The sequence below is a fragment of the Emys orbicularis genome, chromosome 2 (assembly GCF_028017835.1).
Source record: "Emys orbicularis isolate rEmyOrb1 chromosome 2, rEmyOrb1.hap1, whole genome shotgun sequence".
Taxonomy (NCBI): domain Eukaryota; kingdom Metazoa; phylum Chordata; order Testudines; family Emydidae; genus Emys; species Emys orbicularis.
The window spans coordinates 43,748,654-43,766,576 of NC_088684.1; the positions used below are offsets into that span (position 1 = coordinate 43,748,654).

General features: G+C 45.3%; 1 protein-coding gene across 1 annotated transcript in view; it reads left to right on the plus strand.

Moving 5' to 3' along the window:
• RAD54B (RAD54 homolog B) overlaps positions 1 to 17,923 on the plus strand; it is a 114,516-nt gene that overhangs the window by 13,748 nt on the left and 82,845 nt on the right.

Genomic DNA, 17,923 nt, shown 5'->3' on the forward strand with positions numbered 1-17,923 from the left:
CAGATGGCCAAAAGGAGACAAGTTTTTAAAGTGCTTATATACCAATGCTAGAAGTCTAAATAATAAAATGGGTGAACTAGAGTGCCTTGTATTAAATGAGGATATTGATATAATAGACATCACAGAAACTTGGTGGAATGAGGATAATCAACGGGATACAGTAATACCAGGGTACAAAATATATCGGAAGGACAGAAAAGGTCGTGCTGGTGGAGGAGTGACTTTATATGTGAAAGAAAGCGTAGAATCAAATGAAGAATTGTAAATGAATCAAACTGTACCATAGAATCTCTATGGATAGAAATTCCATACTCTAATAATAAGAATATAGCATAGGGGTATATTACCGACCACCTGACCAGGATGGTGAGAGTGACTGTGAAATGCTCAGGGAGATTAGAGATGATGATAATCTCTAATCATTATTAGTAATCATAATAATCATTCTCAATAATTATTAATAATAATGGGGGATTTCAATTATCGCCATATTGACTGGGTACATGTCACCTCAGGACGGGATGCAGAGATAAAGTTTCTTGACACCTTAAATGACTGCTTCTTGGAGCAGCTGGTCCTGGAACCCACCAGAGGAGAGGCAATTCTTGATTTAGTCCTAAGTGGAGCACAGGATCAGGTCCAAGAGGTAAATATAGCTGGACCGCTGGTAATACTGACTGTAATATAATTAAATTTAATATCCCTGTGGCAGGAAAAACACCAGAGCAGCCCAATACTGTAGCATTTAATTTCAGAAAGCGGAACTACACAAAAATGGGGAGGTTAGTTAAACAGAAATTAAAGGGTACAGTGCCAAAAGTGAAATCTCTGCAAGCTGCGTGGAAACTTTTTAAAGACCTCATAATAGAGGCTCAACTTAAATGTATACCCCAAATTAAAAAACATAGTAAGAGAACTAAAAAAGAGCCACCGTGGCTAAACAACAAAGTAAAAGAAGCAGTGAGAGGCAAAAAGGCATCCTTTTAAAAAGTGGAAGTTAAATCCTAGTGAGGAAAATAGAAAGGAGCATAAACTCTGGGAAAAGAAGTGTAAAAATACAATTAGGAAGGCCAAAAAAGAATTTGAGGAACAGTTAGCCAAAGACTCAAAAAGTAATAGCAAATATTTTTTAAATAAATCAGAAGCAGGAAGCCTGCTAAAAAACCAGTGGGGCCACTGGATGATCGAGGTGCTAAAGGAGCACTTAAGGACGATAAGGCCATTGCGGAGAAACTAAATGAATTCTTTGCATTGGTCTTCACAGCTCAGGATGTGAGGGAGATTCCCAAACCTGAGCCATTCTTTTTAGGTGACAGATCTGAGGTACTGTCCCAAATTGAGGTATAATTAGAGGTGGTTTTGGAACAAATTGAAAAATTAAAAAGCAATAAGTCACCAGGACCAGATGGTATTCACCCAAGAGTTCTGAAGGAACCCAAATGTGAAATTGCAGAACTAACTGTAGTCTGTAACCTATCATTTAAATCAGCTTCTGTACCAGATGACTGGAGGATAGCTAATGTGACGCCAATTTTTAAAAAGGGCTCTAGAGGTGATCCTGGCAATTACAGGCCTGACTTCAGTACCGGGCAAACTGGTTGAAACTATAATAAAGAACAATATTGTCAGACATATAGATTAACATAATTTGTTGAGGAAGAGTCAACATGGTTTTAGTAAAGGGAAATCATGCCTCACCAATCAACTTGAATTCTTTGAGGGGGTCAACAAGCATGTGGACCGAGGGGATCCAGTGGATATAGTGTATTTAGATTTTCAGAAAGCCTTGACAAGGTCCCTTACTAAAGGTTCTTGCACAAAGTAAGCTGCCACGGGATAAGAGGGAAGGTGCTCTCACGGATTGGTAACTGGTTAAAAGATAGGCAACAAAGGGTCGGTATAAATGGTCAGTTCTCAGAATGGAGAGAGATAAATAGTGGTGTCCCCCAGGGGTCTGTTCTGGGACCAGTCCTATTCAACATATTCATAAATGAGCTGGAAAAAAGGGTAAATTGTGAGGTGGCAAAATTTGCAGATACAAAATTACTAAAGATAGCTAAGACCCAGGCAGACTGCGAAGAGCTACAAAAGGATCTCTCAAAACTGGGTGACTGGGCAACAAAATGGCAGATGAAATTTAATGTTGATAAATGCAAAGTAATGCACATTGGAAAGCATAATCCCAACAATATGAAATGATGGGGTCTAAATTAGCTATTACCGCTCAAGAAAGAGATCTTGGAGTCATTGTGGATAGTTCTCTGAAAACATCCACTCAATGTGCAGCGGCAGTCAAAAAAGAGAACTGAATGCTGGGAATAATTAAGAAAGGGATAGATAATAGGACAGAAAATATCATGTTGCCTCTATATAAATCCATGGTATGCCCACATCTTGAATACTTTGTGCAGATGTGGTCGCCCCATCTCAAAAAAGATATATTGGAATTGGAAAAGGTTCAGAAAATGGCAATAAAAATGATTAGGGGTATGGAATGGCTTCCATATAAGGAGAGATTAATAAGACTGGGACTTTTCAGTTTGGAAAAGAGACGGCTAAGGGGAGATATGATTGAGGTCTATAAAATCATGACTGGTGTAGAGAAGTAAATAAGGAAGTGTTGTTTACTACTTCTCATAACACAAGAACTTAGGGGGTCACCAAATGAAATTAATAGGCAGAAGGTTTAAAACAAACAAAAGGAAGTATTTCTTCACACAATGCAGAGTCAACCTGTGGAACTCCTTGCCAGAAGATGTTGTGAAGGCCAAGACCAAAAAAGAACTAGATAAATTAATGGAGGATAGGTCCATCAATGGCTATTAACCAGGATGGGCAGGAATGGTGTCCTTAGCCTCTGTTTGCCAGAAGCTGAGAATGAGCAACAGGGGATAGATCACTTGATGATTACCTGTTCTGTTCATTTCCTCTGGGGCACCTGACACTGGCCACTGTCGGAAGACAGGATACTGGGCAAGATGGACCTTTAGTCTGACCCAGTAGGGCCATTCTTATGTTTTTTTATTTAAATGGATAGATGTCAATAAACGTCAATTTCATCTGACACAGTGAAATCAATGAGGAAAAAACATCCATCAGGAACAGTCAGTATGAGTGTAGCCTCCCCTGTGCACCTCCCCTTGGTAACTTGTGCCTGCGGGGATCGGGTGTCACTGGCCCTCCTGCCATTCAGGGAGTTCTCTGCAGCTTTGCTGTCATGGCCCCGTTCTCCCAATCACTAGCCAGGAATGTGGGGGCTGTCCCCAGGCAGGAACTGTTCAGCAGTGGGGTGGCCTCCCCTGCAGCCCTGTCTGGTGGGTCTGCTCTTTTGGGCCAGCACCGCAGCCTTACACCTGGGTGTGCTGAGCCCCTGGGCTGTGCAGGGAGCCCCCTGAATTCTTCACTCTGAGTGCTGGGAACCCCATAGAGCCCTGCTGTCAGCGTGGCCCTAATCCCAATCCTTCCCTCCCCCCCCCCATTACTTTTCTGAAACTATAAAAATAAAAAATTAAATAAATAAAAAATCTTTTTAAAATTTTTTTGCAATTTAAAAAAAATCAAATTATCATAGACTCTAAGGCCAGAAGAGACCATCGTGATCATCTAGTCTGACATCCTGCACGTTGCAAGTCACAGAACCTCACCTACCCACTCTGGTAATAGGCCCATAACTTCTGGCTAAGTTACTGAAGTAATCAAATCTTGATGTAAAGACTTCAAGTTACAGAGAATCCACCATTTGCTCTAGTTCATATTAGCAAGTGACCTGTGCCCCATGCTTCAGAGGAAGGCAAAAAAACCCAGGGTTTCTGCCAATCTGACCTGGGGGGAAAAGTCCTTCCCAGCCCCAAATATAGCATCCTGAGCATGTGGTTGAAACCCACCAGCCAGATATCTGGGCAAGAATTCTCTGTAGTAATTTAGAGCCCTTCCCATCTAGTGTCCCATCTCTGGCCGTTGGAGCTATTTGCTAATAGGAGTCGCAGATGGGGCATATGCCATTGTAGGCAATCTCATCATACCATCTGCTCCATGAACTTATCAAGCTCAGTCTTGAAACAAGTTAGGATCTTTGCCTCCTCTACTTCCCAGGGAAGGCTGTTCTAGAACTTCACTCCTCTGATGGTTAGAAACCTTTGTCTAATTTCAAGACTAAACGTATTGATTGCCAGTTTATATCCATTTGTTCTTGTACCAACGTTGGCCCTTAACTTAAATAACTCCTCTCCTTCTCTGGTGTTTGCTGTCTCTAAATTCATCAGAGGGATAATCATAGCTTCCCTCAGCTTTTTATTTTGTTAGGCTAACCAAGCCAAGTAGCCCTTCTCTGCACCTGTTCCATGTTTCTTAAACATGGGGAAACAGAACTGCACACAGTATTCCAGATGAGGTCTTTCCATTGCCTTGTATAATGATTATAACAGTTCCTTATCTCTGCTGGAAATACCTTGCTTGAGGCATCCTAGGATTCCATTAGCCTTTTTCATAGGCACATTACATTTGGCATCTCATAGCCATTCTGTGATGGACTAATACACCCAGAGCTTTCTCCTCCTCTGTCACTTCCAACTGATAAGTCCCCAAAACATAGCAGAAATTCTTGTTGTTAATCCCTAAATGCATTACCTTGTACTTTGCACTATTAAATTTCAACCCATTTCTATAACTGCAGTTTTCAAGATCGTCCAAATCTCTTTGTATGATATTCCAGTCCTCCTCCATACTGGCAATACCTCCCAACTTTGTGTCATCCACAAATTCTGCCACACTTGTTAATCTTAGTCATGAAGACAGTTAGTAATTTTGTAAACTGCAAGTCTGAAGGATTAATGACAGTGTAAGTGTGATGTAGTAGGGGAATGTCAAAAGTAATAATATGTACAACTCTGTTATGTTCTCCTTCTTCCTGCACCTCAGTTTGAAGTACAGATCAGAGTTCTGTCTTTTCAGGACTTTTCAGAAGGCATTACAAGTTAAACCTCAGGGCTATTGTATGTAAAACCCCGATAATTAGCTGTTCCCAGTCAGCTTCTTAATAAACAAACATTAATGCACAGAAGCATTGTAAATAGTACTTGGAATACTATGAATAACTTTTAAACAAGAGGAGTTAGACAATAAATCTACGTGATGTTCTTTATACAGATGTCCCCACTTTGTTGCTGTTACATATATTTAAATATTTAGTTCCAATATAACTTCTCTAACAGTGAGGGTAATTAACCATTGGAGCACCTTACCAAAGGTTGCAGTGGATTCTCGTTTCCTGGAAGTTTTAAAATCAAGATTGGATGTTTTTGTAGAAGATATGCTCTAGTTCAAACAGCAATTATTTGGGGGAAGTTTTATGTCCTGTATTATGCAGGAGGTTAGACTAGATGATCACAATGGTCCCTTCTGGCCTTGGAATCTATGAATTTATACTTCAGCACAGGCGCACACTCTCACGCATTCCTTGCTAATCTTTTTTTAGAGAGGGTTTCTCAGTCTTTATAGTGCAACCATAAGGTGTAGCATGTGTCACCTGGACTCTTCAGAGCTTGAGAAAAATGGTAGCATCTCAGTCCTTATCCAAAAAATTCAGAATCCTGTAAAGCAAACAAACAGTCTGGGGATCTCCACAGCAGCATTCGAGCCCAGGGGTTGACTGGGTCTCAGTTGCTGGTAATATAAAAATCTGTAACCTGTATCCAAAGCAGCAAAGGTCTTGAGACCCAGCACTCATAGCAGAGACATCTCTTGGTCCTGTGTCAATCAGCTGCTAAGTCCACAAGGCTGTCTTCAATTCCTATATTTCTCATCTTCCCCTCTGAGCTCTGGTTGGCTCAGCTCTCAGAGGGTAAAAGGGGGTGACCCCAAACAAAATTTTATAGGTAACTCTAAAAAATTCCAACTAAAATGCCTGTCTCTTTTCTCCCCCCCCCCCCCATTGCTTTTCTCCCTTTCTTTGGGCCAAAGAAAGTCAAATACTGCAACATATGGCATGTCGGTTGTGCTCCTATTTAAACAAATGACATCCCTGCAATCTGATGACATCTGTGACCCACAATAATATCCTATGTACATCTGTCTGCAAAGTCAGGTAGTAAAGAAAGGTAGTGATAAAGTATCACTTGGGGATCTTGGGTCTCCAGAAAAGTACAGAATCAAGGACTAGTCCCCAAGTTTGACTGGGTTGACTTCTAGCTCTACCTGGTCAGGCAGTCTCACCACATCTGTGCTACCCTCCACAGATGTTGTGATGGGAAAAGGCAGTTTCACCTTAGCTGCAGTGGAGTGCTCATATCATGAAATGTCCCTTGATTTTCATCAAGTGAAGTACTCTGATTTGGATCAAATTCCACCGCCAGTGTCTTAAGTTCAGATTGCAGAGTCAAATCAAATGAAGATTGTGTGAAGTCTGCACACCTGCATTAGATCCCTTCTGTTGAGATCTCCTGTTTACTTGAGTCTCTTCCAGCAACTCTACCTCTCTTATCTTTGGAACAGATGCTTTAATGTTCAAAAGCTTGACAGGCTTTTCTGTAAGCGTCTGAGACGACGCTTACAGATCTGATATTTCCTCTCCACCACTCAGGTCATTCGAGGCCAATAAAATCAACGGCTAGCCAATTCTAACATTTTCTCTACTCCTGTGTGGCCCATCTCATTGTGGATTCTAAAGCACAGTTTCTATGAGTGCAGGGACTCACTAGCTGTCCCCGACTTTCTCCTCTCCTCTGAACCTTCCTGTATAAAATCTCATCTGACAGGAAGAGTTTTGGCCATTCTTGCAAGTATAGTTGGGTCTCGTAGTTCTGCTCCTTCTCCTCATTCTGACTTGGTCTATGGCGAGACTTCAGAAAGTGAATCACATGTGCTGTATGCTTTCCAGTCAATGGGAATAGAATCTTGGGCACTTGGTCTTCCAGGCCATGGACTTGGAGTTTGAAACTCATGTGGTATGCTGTCCTCATCATAAGACAGTGTCTCCAAATCCTGTAGCATGAGCTGCTGATTCTTCTTCAGGATTATCCTCCTGAGATCTAACTTGTACTCCAGGCATCTGCAAGATTGTTGTCTGTACTCTTCGTGCAAATCCTCCAACAGGGAGCTTTGCTTGGGGAAAATCTCCTGTTCTTCTCTTTTAACTTTGAGTTTATGCCACCCTGAATATCTGCTGATCAGGTGTTGGTGCAGTAAATGGGGTTAGGAGTATTCTCACAGTCTCCTATGAAATGTCCTTCCTGTCCACAGTTGAAACACATGTTCTTTTTTTGATCTGGGTATCATTCGCTTTTCAGTTTCTTTAGGCTTCTGAGGGGCCTAATGTCCTTCTGAACTAGGTTGAGCAGGTCTTGGCCTAGAAATCTGCAATTGAGTCAACTGCTGCTCAGCGAAGGAGAGCTGTGATAGCTCCTTTTCTTGAATAGTCCTATGTTGTTAACATGCAAAATTGTGCCCTATCTCACTATTTCAGAATACATTTGGCTGCAATGTACAGGCAAGCTGTGCAATAAAGTTATTAAATTTTGGGCACAATTCAAGGAAATGTCCTGTACAAATAATGTAAATATTCAGTAACTAGCTAAACAAACAAAAAGACATAGGAAAAATTGTAATAGAAAGATTATAATACATGTAAGAAGCAATAAATAAACTTGGATATTTTATATCCACATGCGTCAAATTGTTTATTGCACTGTCTGCACAGTACAGGAAATTTTGTAATGTTGAAACAAATCCCCATTTAGTAGATTAATTTATAGTGCTGTTCCCTGGACAATAAGACTTGTGAGGATTGACTGCAGAGTCCATATTTGTTTTGGGGGATATTGATGTGTGGCTTTAGGTGGATATGAGTGGTCCATCCAGAAAGATTGTTAAATTTTCCTTTGCCTCCTTTCTGAATTTGGTCTGTCAGATAGACTTGTACAGGGGCAAGTGGGGTTATGTTGACAGTAACAGCCATTCTTGCGGGGGAGGTAAGAGACTCCTATTGTTTTGGCATTTGTTTGGATGTGAGATATTGTGTGCAGGAGTAGAAGGCCTATTTAAAAAGCTGTTAAACTTACTTGTGTTTCTTTATTTAAAGGTAAAGTTTTATTTCTCCCCCCCCCCCCCCCGACCTATGTACTAGCTTGGTTCTGGCTAGCAGTAGCGCATTTTCAGCTGTGGTGACTGTCTCATCATTGAGAATGACCATGTTGAATTTTGCTGCTGTGCTAGGAATACAGTAGTCTGAGTGCAGGGGGGTAATTGTTTGTGCGGGGTTGGTGAGGTAAGATGACGCAGGAGAAAAGTGTGCGCATAAACCTGTGTCATGTTTGATTTTAATCTCATTGGTTTTGACTGTTTACTTTCAGGAATCCAGGGTGTTAGTTGATTGCTGAGCTGGCTCCTCAAATCATGCTGTTCACTGGAAGGAGAGTGTTTTAATAATCATGCCCCATGACTTAAGGTTGTGATCCCTGATTTTGCTTGTGTAACTGAGATCACCTAGCTGGATGCCACTACAGGACCATTATTGGCGCAATAATCTTTAGCTGGGTATTTGGCTCTGCATAGAGGGAGTATCGGGGAATATGGTGTAACTGTGTTGTTTGTTTCTGACCTCAGTTACAGGAGACTGCTTGCCCCTAAACTAGATGTGATTGTGAGTCTCCATCTTGAATGTAAGTCCCAAGATGAGATTAAGGTGGGCCAAGAGTTGGTGTACACATTGCTGAAGAGTCACATCAGAGCCCCTTTGTTAATTTATTGCCATTACTAATTGTAACAGTAATGGAGTTGCCAAGACTGATAGTGCTTAGCGGCATCAGTGTCTACGCAGATGATGATGGTTTTTCTGAGTTGGCTGAGGGTCTCGTGGGACTATGATAACTGTGGGACTGTGTCATGTGGATTCTGATTAATTTGCTAGAGCTGGCCGCAGTCTGGATCTAATGTTTGGGATAGGATAAAGATTGGGAGTATGAGGCTTGTCGTTGATCAACCATTGCTTCCTTTAGTTTAGGGTCACTTTTCATGTCATAAAAAATTCTGTGGTTGCTTAGGCTGACAGCTTCTTGAGGTTTGTGGAATACATCAACAAGGCACTTTGCTATTAGATGAAAGTTATCATTTATGTTTTTCTTTTTTAGAGGGAAGGAAGCAACCCTGGCTGAAATGAGTCCATGCTCAAAAACCTACTCTTGGTATTTATTAATGGTCTGACATTGCCTAGTCTCAAGATTTCCTTTGTAACTCCATGAACACCTACTCACAGTGGAATTTTTCATCATTTGGTCTAGGTGCAGGTCTTAAGACAGTGTTAGTCGTGTGATGGAGTGTTAACTGTTAGATTTGAGATGGCTTTTCATACTATTAATGTTAGCTCTATCACCTGTATTCAGTACCATTAATCATCAAGTATTTCTACTGTATGGACTCATTGGGGATAATTAGATTTCTTTGGGTCCTGTCTACACTTCTGTTACAGATCAAGTGGGGTGCCCCCTACCCTCCCACAGGACTGCTGTGAGGGGAATCTAAGCCCCTGAGTTCCTGGATCCCCAGATGTTTTAAGCTGCTTCTTCGAGTGCTTGCTTATATAGATTCCAGTTATGTGTGTGTGCGCCGTGTGCACAGTCGTTGGAAAGGTTTCCCCTAGCAGCACCCGTTGGGTCGGCTGTGGAGCCCCCTGGAGTGGTGCCTCTATGGCGCTCAATATATGACCCTGCTGACTCGGTGCCACCTCAGTTCCTTCTTACTGCCAGTGACGGTCATTGGAAATGTGGTGGCTTGCTTAGCAAGTTCTCTCATTCTCCTAGCCTTTCAGTTTGCTGTAGTTATTAGTGTTAGTAGTGTTTAGTTGTTAGGTAGGGAAACCCCTATTCCCATCTCCCCTTAGGGACTTGGGGCATGCCTTGGTCGCAATGGTTCAAACCCTGCAAGTCCTGCAATAAGCTCATACCAACGGGTAACCCCCACAACACTTGTCTAAAGTGTCCGCGGGAGGCACACCAAGCCAATAGGTGCAGGATTTGTAAAGGGTTTCGCCCTAAAACAAGAAAGGAGTGGGACTTCTGTTTAAAGTAGCTCCTTATGGAGGCGGCTCTGAGACCGCAATCCGCCTTGGCACGGCAAGACCTGACACAGAGTTCATCGGTGCGGAGCACTCCTGTATCCGTGGCAGAAGTGGCACCGCGGAAGGATTCTGGGCACAGAGACACGCGGCACCGCCGCTCCCTGGTGCTGAAGCCGGTGGGAACTGTCCGGCACCAGTCCCATTCCCCGGCGCCACACGAGCGGCACCGGAAGCAGGGTAGGAGCAGATCACTGCCTTCAAGACCCACTCCTTTGGAGTTGGCCAATGGGGCGCATCCTTGAGAGCTTTGGAGCTGGCACCTTTGAATTTGGCCCCGCAAAGGAGACCGTTGAGTCCGGTGCCGTTGGACTCCTTAAGCCATATGGTGGGGCTACCATCCACCCAGACATCTTTGAGGCTGTGAGGGACCTCATTGCCATGACAGCACCGTGGTCCTTGGCCCTCTGTGACAAGCCTCTGGCACCACTGAAGGCAGCACCGTCACGGGGAAAGACGGCGATGTTGCATCCATCTGCATCTCCAAGGCACTGCTCATGGGCACCGACAAGGAGGCACCACTCTGAGTCCCGGCACTGATCCATCTCACGCCATCGCTCTGACTCGTGGCACCGCTCACTATCCTGGCCCCAATCTCCCCCTCAGCACAGGTCCCATTCTCAGCACCGGTCGAGGTCTCAGCTCTGGTTGTCTTCATGGTGCCGCTCCGGATCCTAGCACCACTCATCAACCCAGCTTCACTTGGCACCGCCATGGCCATCAAGATCCCGGTCCTCGTCTTCAGACTTGGAGGTGGGGTCCAGATACTCGCACTGGAGCTGGCACTGGTCGGCACATAGATGCCCCAATGTGGGCACAATGCCATGGCCAGCGCAATGGCAGGGGCTGGCACAGTGTCCCTTTTGGACCCCCTGGGCATATCACAAGGCCCAGGGTACCTTGTCTAAGAGCTCCCGGTTGGTGGTATCCGAGCTCAGGGTGCTAGTGGCCTCGGCCAACCGCCCTGCCCTCTTTGAACTGTTGGCAACTTGCTCACTCCTGTATCTATCATGGAAGGTTGCTTTTCTGATTGCCATTACTTCGGCAAGGAGGGTCTCGGAGCTCAAGGCCCTCTGACCCTCCATACACGGTCTTCTTCAAGGACAAGGTGCAGCTCCGGCCTCACCCGGTTTTCCTTCCAAAGGTTGTGTCCCAATTACACTCCAACCAGGACATTTTCCTGCCTGTGTTTTACCCTAAACCTCATGCGACCTGCCAAGAGTAACAGCTCTACTGTCTGGATGGTCGATGGACACTTGCTTTTTACATGGAACGGACGAAGCCGTTCCAAAAGTCAAACCAACTATTCGTGGCGGTAGCAGACCGTATGAAAGGTCTCCCGGTCTCGTCGCAGAGGATCTCATTGTGGATTACCTCCTGCATCCGCACCTGCTACGAATTAGCCAACGTTCCAGCCCTGGCTCTCACGGCCCATTCCACGAGGGCACAGGCCTCAGCAGCAGCATTCCTGGCCCAGGTGCCAATTCAAGAAATCTGCAGGGTGGTGACGTGGCCCTCGGTGCATGCATTTGCCACTCGCTATGCTATAACCCAGCATGCTAGAGACAAAGCAGCCTTTGGCAGAGCAGTGCTCCAGTCTGTCATTCTATAACTCCGACCCCACTTCCAAGGTAGGGCTTGGGAGTCACCTAACTGGAATCGATATGAGCAAGCACTCAAAGAAGAAAAAATGGTTACTCATCTTCTTGAAACTGTTGTTCTTCAAGATGTGTTGCTCATATCCATTCCAGACCCACCCGCCTTCCCCTCTGTCCAGAGTAGCCAGCAAGCAGGAACTGAGGGGGCGCCGTGTTGGAAGGGTCATATATTGAGCGCCATAGAAGCGCCAGTCAAGGGGTCTCCACAGCCAACCCGATGGGTGCTGCTAGGGGGAAAATTTCTGATGACTGTGCACGCAGCGCGCACACACCTAACTGGAATGGATCTGAGCAACACATCTCAAAGAACAACAGTTACGAGAAGGTGAGTAACTGTTTTTTCCTGAACCTGAACACGGTCCAGCCAGTGTCCCAATATTGGGGTCCCTAGGCCCATTCTTGGGGTACAGACCTGCTATCTAGCTCCTTATACTGAGAGCAGGAACCCACTGTGCAGCTACATAGCCCCTGTGGGCACAATGCTGATCCTCCAGACTCCCCTGTACATAAACATACCTTCTCTTAGAACTCTTCCCCTAAAGTATGAAGCTTCTGATTTACAGTTCAACTATCTTGGAAGGCTTGTAGTAATTGTGAAGCATAAAACACACTCAGACACTCAGTAATTGTGTTACACTCTGGGCTCTCTTCCTTAATCTAAAACACAAGAAAGTGTGGATATCATTTAGAAAACAATAAACATCCTAACTGCAATGCCCCTTACTAGCTCACCCTACTCTTGGGAGTCCTTGGAGGGGGACCATGTAGTCTCAGGAAGGGAGGCAGGGTCCCCCATACCTTTTGGAGGCCCTGACATGCTGGGCTGCTTCTCTCTCCCCCTCCTGTTGAGTTAGAGAAAAAATGGCCCAGGAAAGATCAGCTCCTCCCTCTTTATAACCTTCCTCTTTCCACTGGAGCCATTGCCAGGTGACCAGAGAGCCCTGCCAGATGACTTCATTGCCAAGGCAATCTCTCCCCAGACAAAGCAATTCTCCTGGGTAGGAGCTATCTCTTTGGATCACCAGTTGTCAAAGTTTAATGACTCCCTATTGTGTTTTTGCCACCAGCTTTTGGAATTTCAGCCCAATGTGGAGGCAAACGGGCATGGGCAGTGCGTATCATAGGCTGGGGGAAGCTATGCCTCCCTAAACAGCCCCGCGTGACCCTGTCCACGCTCAGTCCCAAGGCCCCCTCCTGCTTGCTGCTTCCCCCTTGGCCCCAACCCAGGTAGGCTGCTCCTCTTCAGGGAAGCGTGCTGGGGCTAGGGCAGCTGCCCTGTGGCCAGGACTTGGGGGGCTGGCGCTGCCCAGGGCCGTGCTGCCTGGTTCTCCAAGGCTGGGAATGTTGGGCCTGCAGCTCTTGAGGGAGGGCGGGGGGGCTGGAGGCGCTGGGGCTGCCCACCTCATGCTGAGGGCACTGGAGCCACTCACTCGGTGCTTGGGCCACTCAGCAGTGGGACTGCAGCAGTCGGGGGGGGTGCCACCCACCCAGCACTTGGACGGCTGGGGTGAAAAGGGGGGGAGTGGCGGCTGCAGTAGAGGTGGCGGCTTTGAGCTTCGGCGGGGGAAAGGGGGCGTCGGGCAGAAGGGGCGAGCCAGGGCGGGAGTTAGACTCCCAGAGCCCACCGTTCACCCGCTGCCCATGCAAACAGGTAATAAAGGTAAAAGGCTGCACATTCAGATGGAGTTTGTATGCATCTGTGCAGACTGCAAAGATCCCCCAATATCAAATAGAATTCATAAGTTGTACAGAGCGTCCTAACTCACCACAGCTTCATATACAACTGCTTGGGAGACCTGGTTACACCACAATTGTTCTGTGAATGAGCTATACTATTTTTCCAGTTTATAGTGTAGCCAGGATTGTGACCATGTTTTGTAACAGGGCCAATGCTTTAGCCCTATCTCCCTTGACATTAATGCCTCTTGGACATGTTATCATGCTTAAACATGGTTAAGGTCATATTTACTCTAGAAATTTGAATAATTTTATAACAAAACCTCTGGCATGGTTTTATTTGCAATGTACGTAGGTCCACAGAGTTGCACCATTTATTTATTTCTTGGTTTGTTGCTAGGGGGTTGGCCTCTAGAGCCTTTGTGAATATTGTTAATAAGAAATTAGTTTTATCTGTTTTGCCTTGATGGGATCAGTGTTAGTCCTTCAGGGTGTCTAACACCTTTCCCAGGCAGGGCAGCTGTCTGGAATGCAGTACAAGAGGCTGTCCTGGGCCAAGTCCAGACTTGAACAGTCACAGTGCTAATATTTTCACATATTGTGTAACACAGAGTTCATAATTTGATAGTCTTATTTCACTTTGTCACATGAATAACAAGGCTTTGTGTAATGAGGCAATTACTCCTGAGGGCATTCTGTGCCAGAAAAATAAAAATTCTGCGCACAATATTTTAAAATTCTGCATATTTTATTTGTCAAAGAAATGTGGAGGCTCCAGCATGGGGCATTGGGGAGCAATGGAAGGCCACTGGCTGCACAGAGTTGGGAGATCACTGTGCAGCTTCTCCCCTCCCCTCCCCCACCCCTGGGACATGAACTCAGTAGTGAGGCTGCACCCAACCCTGACACAGTGCAAGGACCAGGCCTGCCCCAGAAACACCCCAGAGCCCTGCCCCTCCATGCCAGGAGCACCAGGTGTGGGGAGGCAGGCTCAGCAAGGCAGGATCCGAGTGTGGAGGGGCTTAGTGTGGGGGGATCCAGATGTGGGTTGAGAGGGTTCTGTATGGGGCAATCTGGGTGCGGAGGGGATCTGGATGCACAGGGGCTTGTTGGGGTTTTTTGGGTGCAGTGGTAATGGGACTCTACAGGGGGGTCCAGGTGAAGGTGGTTGGGGCTCGGTGCGGGGGGTCTGGGTGTGGGGGGAATAGAGTTCTGCAGGGGGTTCTGGGTGTGTGGGGGGCTCAGTAGGGGGTCCAGATGCTGGGGGAGTGGGACTCTGTGGGGTGGGGATCCATGCCCAACTGGTTGGGGCTTGGTGGGGTGGGGGTGCGGGTAGCTCGTCAGGGTGGTCCGGGTGCAGGGGGAGTGGGGCTTATCAGGGGATTTCTGAGTGCAGGGGGGTGAGGCTCAACGGCAGGGTCTGGGTATGAGGGGGTCTGGATGCACAGGGGTTGTGCGGATGAGGGAGCAGTTCCCTGTACAGGAATCCCTCCCCCTGCAGCTGAGGAGCGATGCAGAGCTTCCTGTAGCAGGGGGAGAAATCTGGGGGTGGGTTTGACCCAGCCCCGGATGCTGTGTGGGGGAAGAGGAAGTCTCATCCTTCCCAGCCCAGCCTGGACTAGCAGCTGAGCCTGGCACAGGGTAGGAGCCACCAGCCAGGTCTTCCCAGTCCCGCTTCCTGCCCCACAGTGATTTACCTCTCTGCCGGCTGCCCTGGGCACCGAAACATACCGCATTTTTCTGCGGGGAAGGAAAGAAATCTGCGGGGGACATAAATTCTGTGCATGCACAGTGGCGCAGAATTCCCACAGGAGTAGGCATTAGACAGTGTATTGGGATTTTCAAGTGTCCCAGTTAAGTGAGCTCTGATTTGTGCACTTGAATTAATTGAGTTAATACACATACTGAAGCATGTGAGTGAGGGGAATGAGAATTGAAACTGGTAGGTTACAAGTTGGTCAAGAGCTGTGGAAACATTGGAGTTGTAGATAGAAATTTGGGGGAAGCAATTAGGGTCGTCAAATGAAGGCTTAGGATATGTTTCATTCAGGGGAAATGGGAAGGCTCCAGGTACTTTAATGATCATTGTACAGACCTGACTGAGTCCTCTTAGTTTTGGGTCACCAGTATGTAGTAATAGGACTCAGCCTTTGGATTCCATGTTCTTCCAAGCCAGCTGGCTTTCGGCAGAGTCCCACCATGATCTTTAGATTTGGGCCTGTAAGGCTCACTCCTAGGTGCAGATCCTTGCCGGAAATCCTTCCTTGGGACTTCAGACTCCACAGTCCAACTGCAATAGGCTTCAAGACCAGTCCTGGACTTCCTAAATCGCTCCGGTTACTGATGCTTATTCCCCCAGAGTTCCATTCCATTTTGGATACTCTAGTTTATAGTTGAACTCTTGAGTGACCACGTGGCAGGTAAAGTCAGGAATAGAGGCTTTGCACAGGAGTTTCTAAAACCAAAGTAACTTTTACTCTCAAAGCATACGAGAGTTACAGATCTTTAGGCGAAACAACAAGAACTTATATGCCCTTACGCCTTCTTGTGAGTCCTCAGGGCATAGTCCATATATCAAAGTGTAGGCCCCTCCTGCAGTCCTCTTGTTGTGGGCAATGGTTGGTTGGTGCGAGAGGGAGTAGAGTAGATCTTCACCTTAAGTAAAGTTTCTGTCCCCTCTATAATGTGACTCCTTCAGTGTCAGTCAGTCCTAGTCAGGTGGTTAAAGCCCTAGCCCCTCTTAGAGACAAACTGGGAGAATCAGTTTTTTTGCTTGATTACTCTTTAGAAAATACCATTGTTCCCATAGAGTCATTCATAATTGATGGTCCTCTCATTCAGGGTCAGACACCTCAGTCTTTCGCACTAGACATTACTATAGGCAAAGAGCAAAGCATGGGAAAAAGAGGGCAAGCTAAGCATAAAAAGCAGTGTTTTTACCAACTGCTCACACTCCAAATAAGAGTTTTGTTTCTCAAGTTCCATCTACAATAGGCTTCAAAACTTTAAGAAACTCTATTTAATCTTGCTTTGAATGCAGTCCAAACAAATGAATGAGCACACTCCTACCTATATCTGTCTTTACTGCCTTTAAATACTTTTAACTATAATTAGATTTCTTCCCCTTCACCCCCATCCCAGCCTATGTTTTTCAAGGATAAACATGGTAAGCTTGAGAAGCTGTTGCCAATATCCCTTCAAATCAAGCTCATTTTCAAACTCTTGACTTTGCAGTCATGGACCTCCTTTTTCAAACTTGGTGCTCAGAACTGTACACAGTAACCCCCTACAAGCTCCCCCCTTTTAAGTGGAACCATTCTTTTCCTTAGCTTTATAAGTTCTTGTGTTTCTCAGATTTTGTTGGTTTAATTTAGACCATAGATGTTTAAAACCTGGTATATGTATTTTTAAATAAGACTGTGTTTAAAGTGAGACTTTTGAAAAATATTAGCTATGCAGAATGATTAGCACTGGTACAGCATGCACATCTTGTTAATAAAAATATTTGACACTGAAAGAATGCCTGGAAGTATTATCATAAAAGTAGATTTTTTTTTTCCTGGTGGATAGTATGAAAATCCCAGTATCCACACACTGTAATACACTCAGTAAATCTGTCATGATTGAATGTAACCTTTATTACATGCAGACTGGGAGTTAGATCATGCCATTTCTTAGGCTCTGCAGACTGAATGTTGATGACATACACATTGCAGGACAGGCATGTTTTAGCACAGGGCACAGCTGCAGGCAGAAGCTAAAGGACAATTAATTGTTCATGTTTATCTCTCTTTTGTTTTTGCTCTAGATAAATGTTTTATCATTAACAGAGACTGCTTCTTTAAAACGCCTGTGTGTAGGTAGCTAAAGCAGCCTGCAAAATGCAGGAGAAGCTTAGCTTTACTGTGAAGTCTGAGTCTGAGTGTAACCTAACTAGCTAGAGGATATGCAATTCCTGATTGACAGCAGGACTAGCATTATGCAAATGCTGTAAGAGCTAACAGCAGCTGGGGAACAGTGATCAGGGGCTCTGTTAGGGATCTCTCTACACACGCCACACTTATCTCTCTGGTTTTTATCTCGTCTGCTGTTGTGTTTAATTTCAACAATCAATACATTACACAAAACAATTGTTGCTTTTTTGACATTATTAAATTTAAAATCTCAGGGCAGTTTCAGTTTTTCAGCTAGAGATCTGTGAGAGCTTTTTACTCAAGCTAAATTGGTTAAATTTCAGCTGGGTAACATGCTTATCTTTAAACCTTTCTGTTTTTAAATACTGTGTGTCTGGTCCCTTCATACTAAAGTGTATTTTGCTTGTTTCTTCCCGTCGTCTTCAGTCTGAAGCCTTATGTAGGTCAGGCTTGGCTTAAGCAGATTTCCTGAACCTGCGTCAGCTTAAGCTGAAGGAATTTTAATAAACCCTCCCTTGTAGGCGTGGGCCTAAATGAGACTAGCCTAGTTAAGCCTGATCTTTTTCTGT